The sequence below is a fragment of the Oncorhynchus masou genome, chromosome 23 (genome assembly GCF_036934945.1).
Source record: "Oncorhynchus masou masou isolate Uvic2021 chromosome 23, UVic_Omas_1.1, whole genome shotgun sequence".
NCBI lineage: Eukaryota > Metazoa > Chordata > Actinopteri > Salmoniformes > Salmonidae > Oncorhynchus > Oncorhynchus masou.
The window spans coordinates 15,848,393-15,862,041 of record NC_088234.1 but is presented as its reverse complement, the minus strand read 5'-3'; the positions used below and the strand labels follow the sequence as shown (position 1 = coordinate 15,862,041).

Genomic DNA, 13,649 nt, shown 5'->3' with positions numbered 1-13,649 from the left:
TTTTCATATCATAAAAAGGTCCATATAGCATGCAAGATCGATTTTGTATTTCCACTCGTTCAATTTGCAAAGAAAGGAATATGTGAAAATCCTAAACGTTGTTTCAACCAGTCAAATCACGTTCGTATTTATTCCTCAGAGATCCTAAAACGTAACAAGACTTCACTATATCATTAGGGGTGTAGTATATCCTATAGGACACCAAATTTGGTCAGAGAGCGACGCCTTCATGGAGTGCAGATGATGCGGGCTGTCTTCACTTGATTAACTTTGGCAAATAAGCACCAATTGGGGTCAAACAAAGCTAGCTAGATAGCCAATGAGCTGGACTTTATGGGAGTAAACATTTGCTAACCTTGTGCGACAGTAAGCCTTTTTGTTTTGGATAAAAATTACAAGAATAAGGAGACGTATGAAGTTATGAAAACTGGGTGTTTTGCAAATGTTGAACTTACAACATGGCTACTAATACTGGAAAAGCTAAATCAAAGTCCAAGTATACAGATTTGATGATATTCTTGTAGAAAAATGTCATATAAATGTCTCCTTCACGATTTCCCCAAATGTACCTGGGTGACTTCACACTAAATGTAATGTAGCTTGCTCATACTTCAAGTTATCAGTCTGAAACTTTGCACATACACTTCTGCCCTCTTGTGGACACCATCGGAATTACAACCAGAGTGGTAGCTCGATTTGGGACTTTTTTGATGCATTTCAAAGATGGTGGGGTTTTTTAAGTTGTTTTTTTTCTTCTACCAGATCTACTGTCTTATACAGTGCCTTGCGAAAGTATTCGGCCCCCTTGAACTTTGCGACCTTTTGCCACATTTCAGGCTTCAAACATAAAGATATAAAACTGTATATTTTGTGAAGAATCAACAACAAGTGGGACACAATCCTGAAGTGGAACGACATTTATTGGATATTTGAAACTTTTTTAACAAATCAAAAACTGAAAAATTGGGCGTGCAAAATTATTCAGCCCCCTTAAGTTAATACTTTGTAGCGCCACCTTTTGCTGCGATTACAGCTGTAAGTCGCTTGGGGTATGTCTCTATCAGTTTTGCACATCGAGAGACTGAACTTCTTTCCCATTCCTCCTTGCAAAACAGCTCGAGCTCAGTGAGGTTGGATGGAGAGCATTTGTGAACAGCAGTTTTCAGTTCTTTCCACAGATTCTCGATTGGATTCAGGTCTGGACTTTGACTTGGCCATTCTAGCACCTGGATATGTTTATTTTTGAACCATTCAATTGTAGATTTTGCTTTATGTTTTGGATCATTGTCTTGTTGGAAGACAAATCTCCGTCCCAGTCTCAGGTCTTTTGCAGACTCCATCAGGTTTTCTTCCAGAATGGTCCTATATTTGGCTCCATCCATCTTCCCATCAATTTTAACCATCTTCCCTGTCCCTGCTGAAGAAAAGCAGGCCCAAACCATGATGCTGCCACCACCATGTTTGACAGTGGAGATGGTGTGTTCAGGGTGATGAGCTGTGTTGCTTTTACGCCAAACATAACGTTTTGCATTGTTGCTAAAAAGTTCAATTTTGGTTTCAACTGACCAGAGCACCTTCTTCCACATGTTTGGTGTGTCTCCCAGGTGGCTTGTGGCAAACTTTAAACGCCACTTTTTATGGATATCTTTAAGAAATGGCTTTCTTCTTGCCACTCTTCCATAAAGGCCAGATTTGTGCAATATACGACTGATTGTTGTCCTATGGAAAGAGTCTCCCACCTCAGCTTTAGATCTCTGCAGTTCATCCAGAGTGATCATGGGCCTCTTAGCTGCATCTCTGATCAGTCTTCTCCTTGTATGAGCTGAAAGTTTAGAGGGACGGCCAGGTCTTGGTAGATTTGCAGTGGTCTGATACTCCTTCCATTTCCATATTATCGCTTGCACAGTGCTCCTTGGGATGTTTAAAGCTTGGGAAATCTTTTTGTATCCAAATCCGGCTTTAAACTTCTTCACAACAGTATCTCGGACCTGCCTGGCGTGTTCCTTGTTCTTCATGATGCTCTCTGCGCTTTTAACGGACCTCTGAGACTTTCACAGTGCAGGTGCATTTATACGGAGACTTGATTACACACAGGTGGATTGTATTTATCATCATTAGTCATTTAGGTCAACATTGGATCATTCAGAGATCCTCACTGAACTTCTGGAGAGAGTTTGCTGCACTGAAAGTAAAGGGGATGAATAATTTTGCACGCCCAATTTTTCAGTTTTTGATTTGTTAAAAAAGTTTGAAATATGCAATAAATGTCGTTCCACTTCATGATTGTGTCCCACTTGTTGTTGATTCTTCACAAAAAAATACAGTTTTATATCTTTCTGTTTGAAGCCTGAAATGTGGCAAAAGGTCGCAAAGTTCAAGGGGGCCGAATACTTTCACAAGGCACTTTATACTCCTACATTCAATTCACATTTCCACAAACCTCAAAATGGGCCGGAGCTACATGCAGTTACACTTGGGTATGTCATTTTCGGCGAAAATTGAAAAAAGGGGGCTATCCCTAAGAGGTTTTAAGATTTGCCTTCACTGGAACTAAGGGGCATGGCTAGAACCATGACAAACATCCCCAGATCATTTTTCCTCATCCACCAAACTTTACAGTTGGTACTATGCTTTGGGACAGGTCGAGTTCTCCTGGCATCTGCCAAACCCAGATTCGTCCGTTGGATTGCCAGATGGTGAAGCGTGATTCATCAGTCCAGTGAACGGTTTTCCACTGATCCAAGAGTCCAATGGTGGTGAGCTTTACACCACTCCAGCTGACACTTGGCATTGCACATGGTAATCTTAGGCTTGTGTGCAGCTGCTTGGCCATGGAAACCCATTTCACAAAGCTCCCGATGAACAGTTCTTATGCTGACATTGCTTCCAGAAGCAGTTTGGAAGTCGGTAGTGAGTGTTGCAACCAAGGATAGATGATTTTTACGCTCCACGTGCTTCATCATTCTGCGGTCCAGTTTTGTGAGCTTACCACCTCGTGGCTGAGCTGATGTTGCTCCTAGATGTTTCCACTTCACAATAACAGTACTTACAGTTGACCAGGGCAGCTGGAGCAGGGCAGAAATTTGACAAACTGACTTGTTGGAAAGGTGGCATCCTATGACGGTGGCACGTTGAAAGTCACTGACCTCTTCAGTTAGGCCATCCTATTGACAATGTTTGTCTATGGAGATTGCATGGCGGTGTACCCGATTTTATACACCGGTCAGCAACAGGTGTGCCTGAAATAGCTGAATCAACTAATTTATTGGTGTTTCCACATACTTTGTATATATAGTGTATATTATGGACATTTTCTGAAATTGCAATGTAAAAATGTAAAATTAAATCCTGTGTAGCACCTTTACAAATTGTGAAATTCTCAGACTTAAGTATATAGAGCAAGACAGAGCAGCAGAAGAATTGTGCGACTTGTCAAGCTACAAGAAAATGGCAACCAGTGAGGCACAAACACCATTGTATATACAACCCAAATGTATCTGTTTATTTTTTCCGTTTTGTAATTCAACATCGTTACAACACTGTACACAGCCATTTCAAATGTCTCTATTCTTTAGTTGTTTAGTGTAATGTTTACTTGTCGTTTATTTCACCTTTGTTTATTATCCATTTCACTTGCTTTGGCAACGTAAACATATGTGAATTGGGAGAGTGAAAGATTTATTGGGTATTGTATACCCAACTTGTCACACCCCAATCACATAAAATCTAACAAAACAAAAATTCCCCCCAAAATAGCGTCATGTTTTAACTCTCCAATGATCGAAAAGTTTAGTAGCCTTCAGTTAATCCGTTTATCTCAAACCATTCCGACACAACGCCTCTGTCCTAAGCTTTCTCGGACCCAAACACCATTCCCTGCCTCGCTTACCCCTTTGACATCCTTCACAAAAACATCCTTTGCCATTTCTCTCTGTTTTACTTTGAGGTGTGTATATTTGTTCTATTTGCACATCCCCAATAGCACTGTTTTTCGAATCATCGTATCTACCTCAAAGCTGTAACCAGAACCTTGGAATGCGTGGGCGTTTTGTTCCACAAGCTATTTCAACAACGGGCGCCTACCATCACCCGTGAGAGGGGGGAAGCCGAGAGTTAGACGAAGAGCTTTCGCCAATATCGCATCGCCATTTAGTCGTTAGATAACCATTGTAGTTGTCAGTTTAGGATAGTTTTGCAATTTGAACGCTTTTATTAAATATATGCGAAATTTTGACCTCCTAACGGATACTTTACATAAAAGCATAGTTGTCCCTCCCCTAAATCGTAGTAAAGTAACGTTATCCGTGTCTCTTGATTGACGGGTCCATATTTCTTTTCCTGAAAGAACGGTAAAAAACATTTTTTTTTTTAAATAAAGCCCTGTGAAACTGGAGAACGGTCAGCGAAAAATAACGGAGGTGGAAGAAATTGAAATATCAAGAAAGATTGTTGGGAGCATCCGAGGGACAAGTGTGAAAACAAGAAATCACTGAAAAAGAGACAAGAGTTGTGTCATTTGCATATTTCTTTAGACGTCCTTATTTTGTCAGAATTTGTTTGTTGACTTAGGGTGAGTACACTATTGTTATTTCACTAAATAATTGTTAATAACATAGTGTTAGTGTTTCGTTTTCTCGTGTCATTTTAGGCAAGTCTTTTGTCATAATTGTCAAATAACCTCAACAGTCGTGTAGCAATGCAAGTAAAAAACAACACGTTTAGAACAAAAGATTTTGATGGGCAGAGTGAGAACATGCCATTTATTCACCAAATTCGTACATAAATGCATATTATTTTACATGCTGCAACAGTGTGCATGATGGAGAATAGTGTTAGTTTGTTATGGTCATTTGAGCTGTGACCCCAGTCTTTACCCCGCTGTGTAAAAAAATCCACTGGTATAGGCCAGCAATGCAAATAAAAAACAACAATTTAGGACAAAAGGTTTTGATGGACGGAGTGAGAACATGCCATTTATTCACCAAATTCGGGTATATAAATGCATTTTTTCCCCCCCTATTCTGCAACTGTGCATGCTGAGAATAATGTTAGTTTGTTATGATCATTTGAGCTGTGACCCCAGTCTTTACCCCGCTGTGTCAAAACATGCACTGGTGTAGGCTACTTATAAACAGTGCCTGGTTTAGCATGGCGCTCTGTTTATTTTCACAAACAAAGGGATATAGGGATAAATATGTCATATTTTCACGACGGCTAGTAGGGATAGGTGTGTGTGCGCGCGCACTTGTGGCGTTGCCATTGACGGTCTTTGTTCAGTGTTTTCACTACCCAGACAGAAATAACCCCCACCCCTCCCCCCATATAATATGGTTATACCTTCTGTTTTTGTCTGTGTATTTGTGTGTCTCGGGCTGAGGGATGGGGATAGACCCGCGCGAGGCTCTATGCGCGCGGTGTGTGCGCGAACCACGGGGGAAATATGTGTCAATGTCAAATGGAGGTGTGTCGCGCTCTGCTCGCCCAGCATGAAGACTCATGTGCGTTCATGTTCATTTTCGGACCTTTCAGAGATTTGACATAGTTAGATTACAGCAAATTAATATATATGTGCTGCAGCCACAAACCATTGCATTGGCATGACAAAAATCAAAGTGTTTTGATTCAAAGAATGACACAGGCAATAGGGCAGGCTTCAGTTGTGCATGCACATCTAGGCCTATAGGCTGCCTCCTTGCTCTGCTCACGGCAGCCACAGCACAGGCTTACACACACACACACACACACACACACACACACACACACACACACACACACACACACACACACACACACACACACACACACGCACACGCAATGAGTCATACAGCATTTAAAGACATATTCAATGTTGTTCACACACACACCACACACACACTTGCTTGCAAACATATTTGGCATAGAGATATTGAGACATTGGCATTCCCAGCAGTGTGTAGTGGGTGGGGTAGGTAGGCTACCTAAGGTCCATTTGGAGCCACTTATTTTGGTCTATATCAGGGTAGGCTATGTGTCTAGATCGGGGTTAGGCTATGTGTCTAGATCGGGGTTAGGCTATGTGTCTAGATCGGGGTAAGGCTATGTGTCTAGATCGGGGTAAGGCTATGTGTCTAGATCGGGGTAAGGCTATGTGTCTAGATCGGGGTAAGGCTATGTGTCTAGATCGGGGTAACGCTATGTGTCTAGATCGGGGTAAGGCTATGTGTCTAGATCGGGGTAAGGCTATGTTTGGCTGTGTCTAGATCGGGGTAGGCTATGTGTCTAGATCTGGGTAGGCTATGTGCAGTAGTGAATATCTCAGTATTTACACTGTGTTCCCTGTGGCCCAGGGCCAGACACAGATAGGCCAACCAGTATAATACCCTGTCTGTTCCCACACACACACACACACACACACACGCTGCTCTTACAGCCACTCAACACAATCCTATTTATAACCATCACAACCCACCATGCTTCCCTCCTTCATTCATGTTTTCCGTGCTGGGTCCATTTGGCTATGGGTTGTAGGGTTGGACCCTGTGTTGCTTTGGTGCTACCCTCAGGTGTGTGTGTGTTAGGGAGAGTGTGTGTGAGTGTGTGTGTGTTAGTGGGAGAGTGTGTGTGTGTTAGTGGGAGAGTGTGTGTGTGTTAGGGGGAGAGTGTGTGTGTGTGTGTGTGAGAGACACGTGGTGTTTGTGTGGGACTGAGGGTGGTGTGTGTGGATCCATTTTAGATTCCCCCCCCCCCCCAATGTATCTAATGATCTCTTTCACAACTCCTATTGACTCATGTTTTGTAACCCAGTCTCAACATGTCATGGCATTTTGAAAACACCATCACAGTTTGACTAAGGTTTTTTACAATATAGCACCACATTAGGCTGCTGTAACAACACCCATTAGTTCCTGTATGTATGCATCCCAAAGAGCACACTAAGAGTTCCCTACACAGTCCCACAGGGCTCTGGTCAAAGGTAGTGCACTAAATTGTGAATAGGGTGTCATTTGGGATGTGTTATATGAGTTTTGGTACTCCAGCCACACAATCTGTTATTCAGACAATCATATCTCCTTTTCATTTACGTGTCATTTTACATAACCAACCCATCTCCAGCACATGAATCTTTGTATTGTCAATTTAGAGGCTTTACTGGTAATTGGTGTCCATAACTACACACACACACACACGACTGGTTTAATTAACAGCATGAATGTAGATGGTTGCCATCCAGAACAAGACAACAACAGCAACTCAGTACTCCAACTCCCCGAACTAAAGCGTTCAGAGAGTACTCTGTGTGAAAGTAAAACAGGTGTTGTCGGTGCCTCTGCTAGTCTATAGACAGTAAGGCAAAATGAGAAAGGGAGACTCCTTCCTATTTAGAGAACAGGAATATGTTCCACAAATCCTCTCAGAAAAAAAGGACGCATCGGCTAACAAATTACTCTGATTTAAAATTAAATTAAATTGTATTTGTCACATGCACTGAATACAACAGGTAAATACCTCACAGTGAAATGCTTACTTACAAGCCCTTAACCAGCAATGCAGTTTGAAGAAAAATACTAACACAAAAAAAATAAATAAAAGTAAAACTAATGAAATAGCAGCAGTAAAATTACAATAGCAAGGCTATGTATAGGGGGTACCGGTACAGAGTCAATGTGTGGGGGCACCGGTTAGTCCAGGTAATATGTACATGTAGGTAGAGTTATTAAAGTGACTATGCATAGATAATAAAACAGAGAGTAGCAGCAGCATAAAAGAGGGGGGGGGGTGCAAATAGTCTGGGTAGTCATTTGATTAGATGTTCAGGAGTCTTATGGCTTGTGGGTAGAATCTGTTTAGAAGCATCTTGGACCTAGACTTGCTTTCCGGTACTGCTTGCCTTGCTGTAGCAGATTGAACAGTCTATGACTAGGGTGGCTGGAGTCTTTGACATTTTTTTTAGGGCCTTCCTCTGACACCGCCTGGTATAGAGGTCCTGGATGGCAGGGAGCTTGGCCCAAGTGATGTACTGGGCTGTTCGCACTACCCTCTGTAGTGCCTTGCGATCGGAGGCCGAGCAGTTGCCATACCAGGCAGTGATGCAACCAGTCAGGATGCTCTCGATGGTGCAGCTGTAGAACTTTTTGAGGATTCGATGTCCAGATAAGCTCTCTATTTATTCTCTACGTGCATGGTGGATACTCTACGCTCCTGTGACCGTCCGGGATTCGAACCCCGGGCCTGTGTTGGCCCACTGAGCAAAAGCCTCCCATCAGTTTTCTCAATGTACTACCAGTCCATAATCACAGCTCTCTACATTTTTTTTACTGTCTAGTCAGTAGCTATCAAGCCCTATCAGTAGATTACAGATCACATTGCCGTTGCTCATTTCTGAAAACGTTGCTGTGATGCCACTGTCTGATGTAAGCTACAGTCAAATTTGTAGAGATCTGATGGAAATTGTGTTTTAAGGGTAAATGGTTTCTGTTGCGATCAGATATATATATATATATATATATATATATATATATTACAATATTTATAAGCGATTGGACTTCACGGTGTTGTTTACACTGTAGGTATTAAGTATTAATTTCAAGCTTTCATAACAATCGGTAATCTGCATTTTTGGACACCGATCATGGCCGATTACATTGCACTCCACGAGGAGACTGCGTGGCAGGCTGACTACCTGTTATGCGAGTGCAGCAAGGAGCCAAGGTAAGGTGCTAGCTAGCATTAAACTTATCTTATAAAAAACATTCAATCTTAACATAATCACTAGTTAACTACACATGCTTGATGATATTACTAGTTTATCCAGCTTGTCCTGCATTGTATATAATCGATGCGGTGCCTGTTAATTTATCATTGAATCACACCCTACTTCGCCAAACGGGTGATTTAATTAATAACCTTTTAAGGCTAGGGGGCAGTATTCGGAAGTTTGGGTGACTGAGGTGCCCAAAGTAAACTGCCTGTTACTCAGGCCCAGAACCTAGGATATGCATATGCATGGTAGTATTGGATAGAAAACACTCTAAAGTTTCTATAACTGTTAAAATAATGTCTGTGAATATAACAGAACTGATTTGGCAGGCAAAACCCAGAGGACAATCCATCCAGGAACTTTTATTTTTGAGGTCATTGGACTTGTCAATGCTTTTCTATGGGAAGGTCTAATAATTAGGACCCAAATTGCAGTTCCTATGGCTTCCAATAGATGTCAACAGTCTTTAGAAATTGTTTCATGCTTGTTTTTTGAAAAATGAAGAAGTATTCTTTCTAAGTTTCCCTCAGAAGGACTCTTGTCTATTGGCGCGCATGAATGAGTGCGCGCTCCTCGTTCTTTTTCTCCTGGATTGAACACCGTATATTCTGTCTTAAATTTGAATGATTATTTACATACTAGGGTACCGGAGGTTGGATTAGAAATGTTGTTTGAATTGTTTGAACGAAGTTTACTGGATTAATAAATCACACACCAAATAAACTGACATTTTTGGGATATAAAGAATGACTTTATCGAACAAAACAACCATTCATTGTGTAACTGGGACCCTTTGGATTGCAAAAAGATGAAGATCTTCAAAGGTAAGTGATTTACTTGTGCAGTTTATGAATTCATGTTAATGCAGGAAGTGGGTGAGGCTCTGTCCTCAGACGATCAAATGCTATGATTTCGCCGTAAAGCCTAGTGTAAATCGGACTAAGAGGTTCGATTACCAAGATTCTAAGCTAAAGAATGGTGTATAACACTTATATTTTTATGAATGTTTAATAATAATACTTTTATATTTTGAATTTCGCACTCTGCAATTTCACCGTATGTTGTCGAGGTGGGACGCTAGCCTCCCAATGATCCGAATGAAGTTAAACGTTAGCTTTTTTACATGGCACATATTGCACTTTTACTTTCTTCTCCGACACTTTGTTTTTGCATTATTTAAATTGAACATGTTTCCATATTTATTTGAGACTAAATTGATTTTATTGATGTATTATATTAAATAGAAATAAGTGTTCATTCAATCCCATCTATCTATCTATCTATCTATCTATCTATCTATCTATCTATCTATCTATCTATCTATCTATCTATCTATCTATCTATCTATCTATCTATCTATCTATCTATCTATCTATCTATCTATCTATCTATCTATCTATCTATCTATCTATCTATCTATCTATCTATCTATCTATCTATCTATCTATCTATCTATCTATCTATCTATCTATCTATCTATCTATCTATCTATCTATCTATCTATCTATCTATCTATCTATCTATCTATCTATCTATCTATCTATCTATCTATCTCTCAGCCAAAAAATATCAGCCGATTTATCGGTATCAGCTTTTTTTGGTCCTCCAATAATCGGTATCGGCGTGGAAAAATCATAATCAGTCGACCTCTAATAGGTATGGTTTACAGTATATTGGGTTGGTATCATTCACTCTCTCACTATTGTCAACCACATAACATTATACAAGCACGATGTGCATTTGATTTGTAGAGACTAATTTAGATTCAATTTGACATTACACTGAAGTTAGGCGTTTTATTTATTTTGGCTTTGCTGACTTACTCACTGAATGGTGGCCTCCTATAGCTACTGTTCATATCTGGCTATCTGGATCGGCTACAGATGCAAGACCTTAATTTGATCACTTTTTTGTTGATGAGAATTTTCCTGCATGGCAGGAAATGCAAACATGTCTATTTGAGTTTTAAAAAGGCTTCTGAAGTTTGTAATTCCACTTACATTTTTAGACTTGATTTGCTCTAACGAATAATGTGTCAATCCCTACAAAAATGTTAATAATTTATAATCCACATAATCATTCACATCATTCACACTTCCTGTTGCTGCAGGATAATTTTCCTGCTGTAGCAAACTGTCTCAAATTAAGATCCTACATCTGTATAGCATTATCCCCTAACGTGAAGGTCAAATATGTTTGTGTGTGTGTATGTATGTGCACGTGTGTTTGGGGGTAAGGGGGGGGTCTGCGTGTGTGTGTGTGTTTGGAGAGAAGGGGGAGATCTGCCTGTGTGTTTGGAGGGAAGGGGGTGGGGGCTCTGCCTGTGTGTGTGTTTGGAGGGAAAGGGGTGTGTGTGTGTGTGTGTGTGTGTGTTTGGAGGGAAGGGGGTGGGGGGTCTGCCTGTGTGTGTGTTTGGAGGGAAGGGGGTGGCGCATCTGTGTGTGTGTGTGTGTGTGTGTGTGTGTGTGTGTGTGTTTGGAGGGAAGGGGGTGGGGAGTCTGCCTGTGTGTGTTTGTCAAGGAAGTGTTTGTAGCACTGTGGTTAGCCCTGGTTTGAATCATTGTAAATGAGCGATATTCATGAACAGGTTCACCATAACGGTCTCACAGAAACGAAAAGAAAACGGTGTGAAGACTTGAGTGACACACAGAAAATATTGATATTGAGAGAGAGAGTGGAGGGAGAGAGATAGCAATCCTTTTCTACAGTTTTTCATTTAGAAGCATAGGCAAACTATGTTTCCGAGAGAGAGCGGGAGAGAGAGCGAGCTTTGGCACCTCTCAATATCTCCATGGTGGCTAGAGTCGCTTGTTCTATTCCTTTAGACATTTTGTGCTTCTTTCTCTCTCTCTCTCTTTGTTTTGCCTCTTCTCAAAGGCATACTTGTTCAGAACCGAACAGATCTTTACTCTCACACGCTTGCGGACACAGAAAAGCTTATACAGACACACAGTATGGAAGACAAAGAGCAGGTTGCTGTATCTGTGTCAGCTGGAGACCACTCTGCAGAGCTACCTCCAGGGCAAGATTCATGACAATAAATGACAACCTGCAAACACATAGCGGACGTGTTGGAAAAACAACAACCCCCTGAAGACTGAGATTTGAAGCAAAATCTTCATTATTATGATCCAATATACAGTATATCCATGTAGTAATCTCAATTACTGTGTGTGTTTTAACCCTTCACTTCTGCTTAGATGTTTGTGCTATTCTTAGAAGATCAGCACAGCTGAGGAATTCTTTTGGGAGAGAGCTCTGTTTATTATGGGCAGTAAAGATGTAGGATCAGATCTCCATAACTTCCGGCGACGACAGAGATGGCCACCTCGTTTCGCGTTCCTAGGAAACTATGCAGTATTTTGTTGGCTCACTCGAGACACGCTATCGGAGTCGGTACAGCCAGCTGGTTTCTTCACGCATCGCTCCGACAGAAACCAGAATTCCTCACAATCAAATGTCGACCGCATTATCTCCCAAGACAATTCTCTTCGATTATAATCACAGCAGCATATATCCCCCCCCCAAAGAAGACACATCAATGGCCCTGAATGAACTTTATTTGACTATGTAAACTGGAAACCACATGTCCTGAGGATGCATTCATTGCAGCTGGGGATTTTAACCAGGCTAATCTGAAAACAAGACTCCCTAAATTCTGTCGATTGTGCTACCAGGGCTGGTAAAACCCTGGATCATTGTTATTCTAACTTCCGCAACGCATATAAGGCCCTCCCCCGCCCTCCTTTCGGAAAAGCTGTCCACGACTCCATTTTGTTGTTCCCAGCTTATAGATCGAGACTAAAACATGAAGCTCCCGTGCTCAGGTCTGTTCAATGCTGGTCCGACCAATCTGATTCCACGCTTCAAGATTGCTTCAATCACGTGGACTGGGAAATGTTCCGTATTGCGTCAAACAACAACATTGACGAATACGCTGATTCGGTGAGCGAGTTTATTAGCAAGTGCATCGGTGATGTCATACCCACAGCAACTATTAAAACATTCCCAGACCAGAAACCATGGATTGATGGCAGCATTCGCGCAAAACTGAAAGCGCGAACCACAGCTATTAATCAGGGCAAGGTGACCGGAAACATGACCGAATACAAACAGTGTAGCTATTCCCTCCGCAAGGCAATCAAACAAGCTAAGCGTTAGTATAGAGACAAAGTAGAGTCGCAACTCAACGGCTCAGACACGAGGTATGTGGCAGGATCTAGAGTTAATCACGGATTAAAAAAAGAAAACCAGCCCCGTCAAGGACCAGGATGTCTTGCTCCCAGACAGACTAAACAACTTCTTTGCTCGCTTTGAGGACAATACAGTGCCACTAACATGGCCCGCTATCAAAACCTGCGGACTCTGCTTCACTGCAGCCGACGTGAGTAAAACATTTAAACATTTTTACCCTCGCAAGGCTGCAGGCCCCAACGGCATCCCCAGCCTCGTCCTCAGAGCATGCGCAGACCAGCTGGCTGGTGTGTTTACGGACATATTCAATCAATCCTTGTCCCAGTCTGCTGTTCCCACGTTTCAAGAGGGCCACCATTGTTCCTGTTCCCAATAAAACTAAGGTAACTGAGCTAAATGCCAACCGCCCCGTAGCACTCACTTCCGTCATCATGAAGTGCTTTGAGAGACTAGTCAAGGACCATATCACCTCCACCCTACCTGACACCCTAGACCCACTCCAATTTGCTTACCGCCCCAAAAGGTCCACAGATGACGCAATTGCAACCACACTGCACACTGCCCTAACCCATCTGGACAAGAGGAATACCTATGTGAGAATGCTGTTCATCGACTACAGCTCAGTATTTAACACCATAGTACCCTCCAAACTCGTCATCAAGCTTGAGACCCTGGGTCTCTACCCCGCCCTGTGCAACTCGGTACTGGACTTCCTGAT

The 13,649-nt window shown here is 41.8% G+C and overlaps 1 protein-coding gene across 2 annotated transcripts in view; it reads left to right on the top strand.

The window, feature by feature from the left end:
• Nucleotides 1-3,847: 3,847 nt before the first annotated feature.
• LOC135510427 (protein NDRG2-like) overlaps nucleotides 3,848-13,649 on the top strand; it is a 39,589-nt gene continuing 29,787 nt past the window's right edge. Inside the window, exon 1 of one of the 2 annotated variants that reach the window (XM_064931334.1) lies at nucleotides 3,848-3,946. The gene's annotated coding sequence lies outside the window, so the exon portion shown is untranslated. Of the gene's footprint in view, nucleotides 3,947-4,072; nucleotides 4,571-13,649 lie in introns of those variants that run through there. The other variant, XM_064931332.1, reaches the window with a different exon arrangement.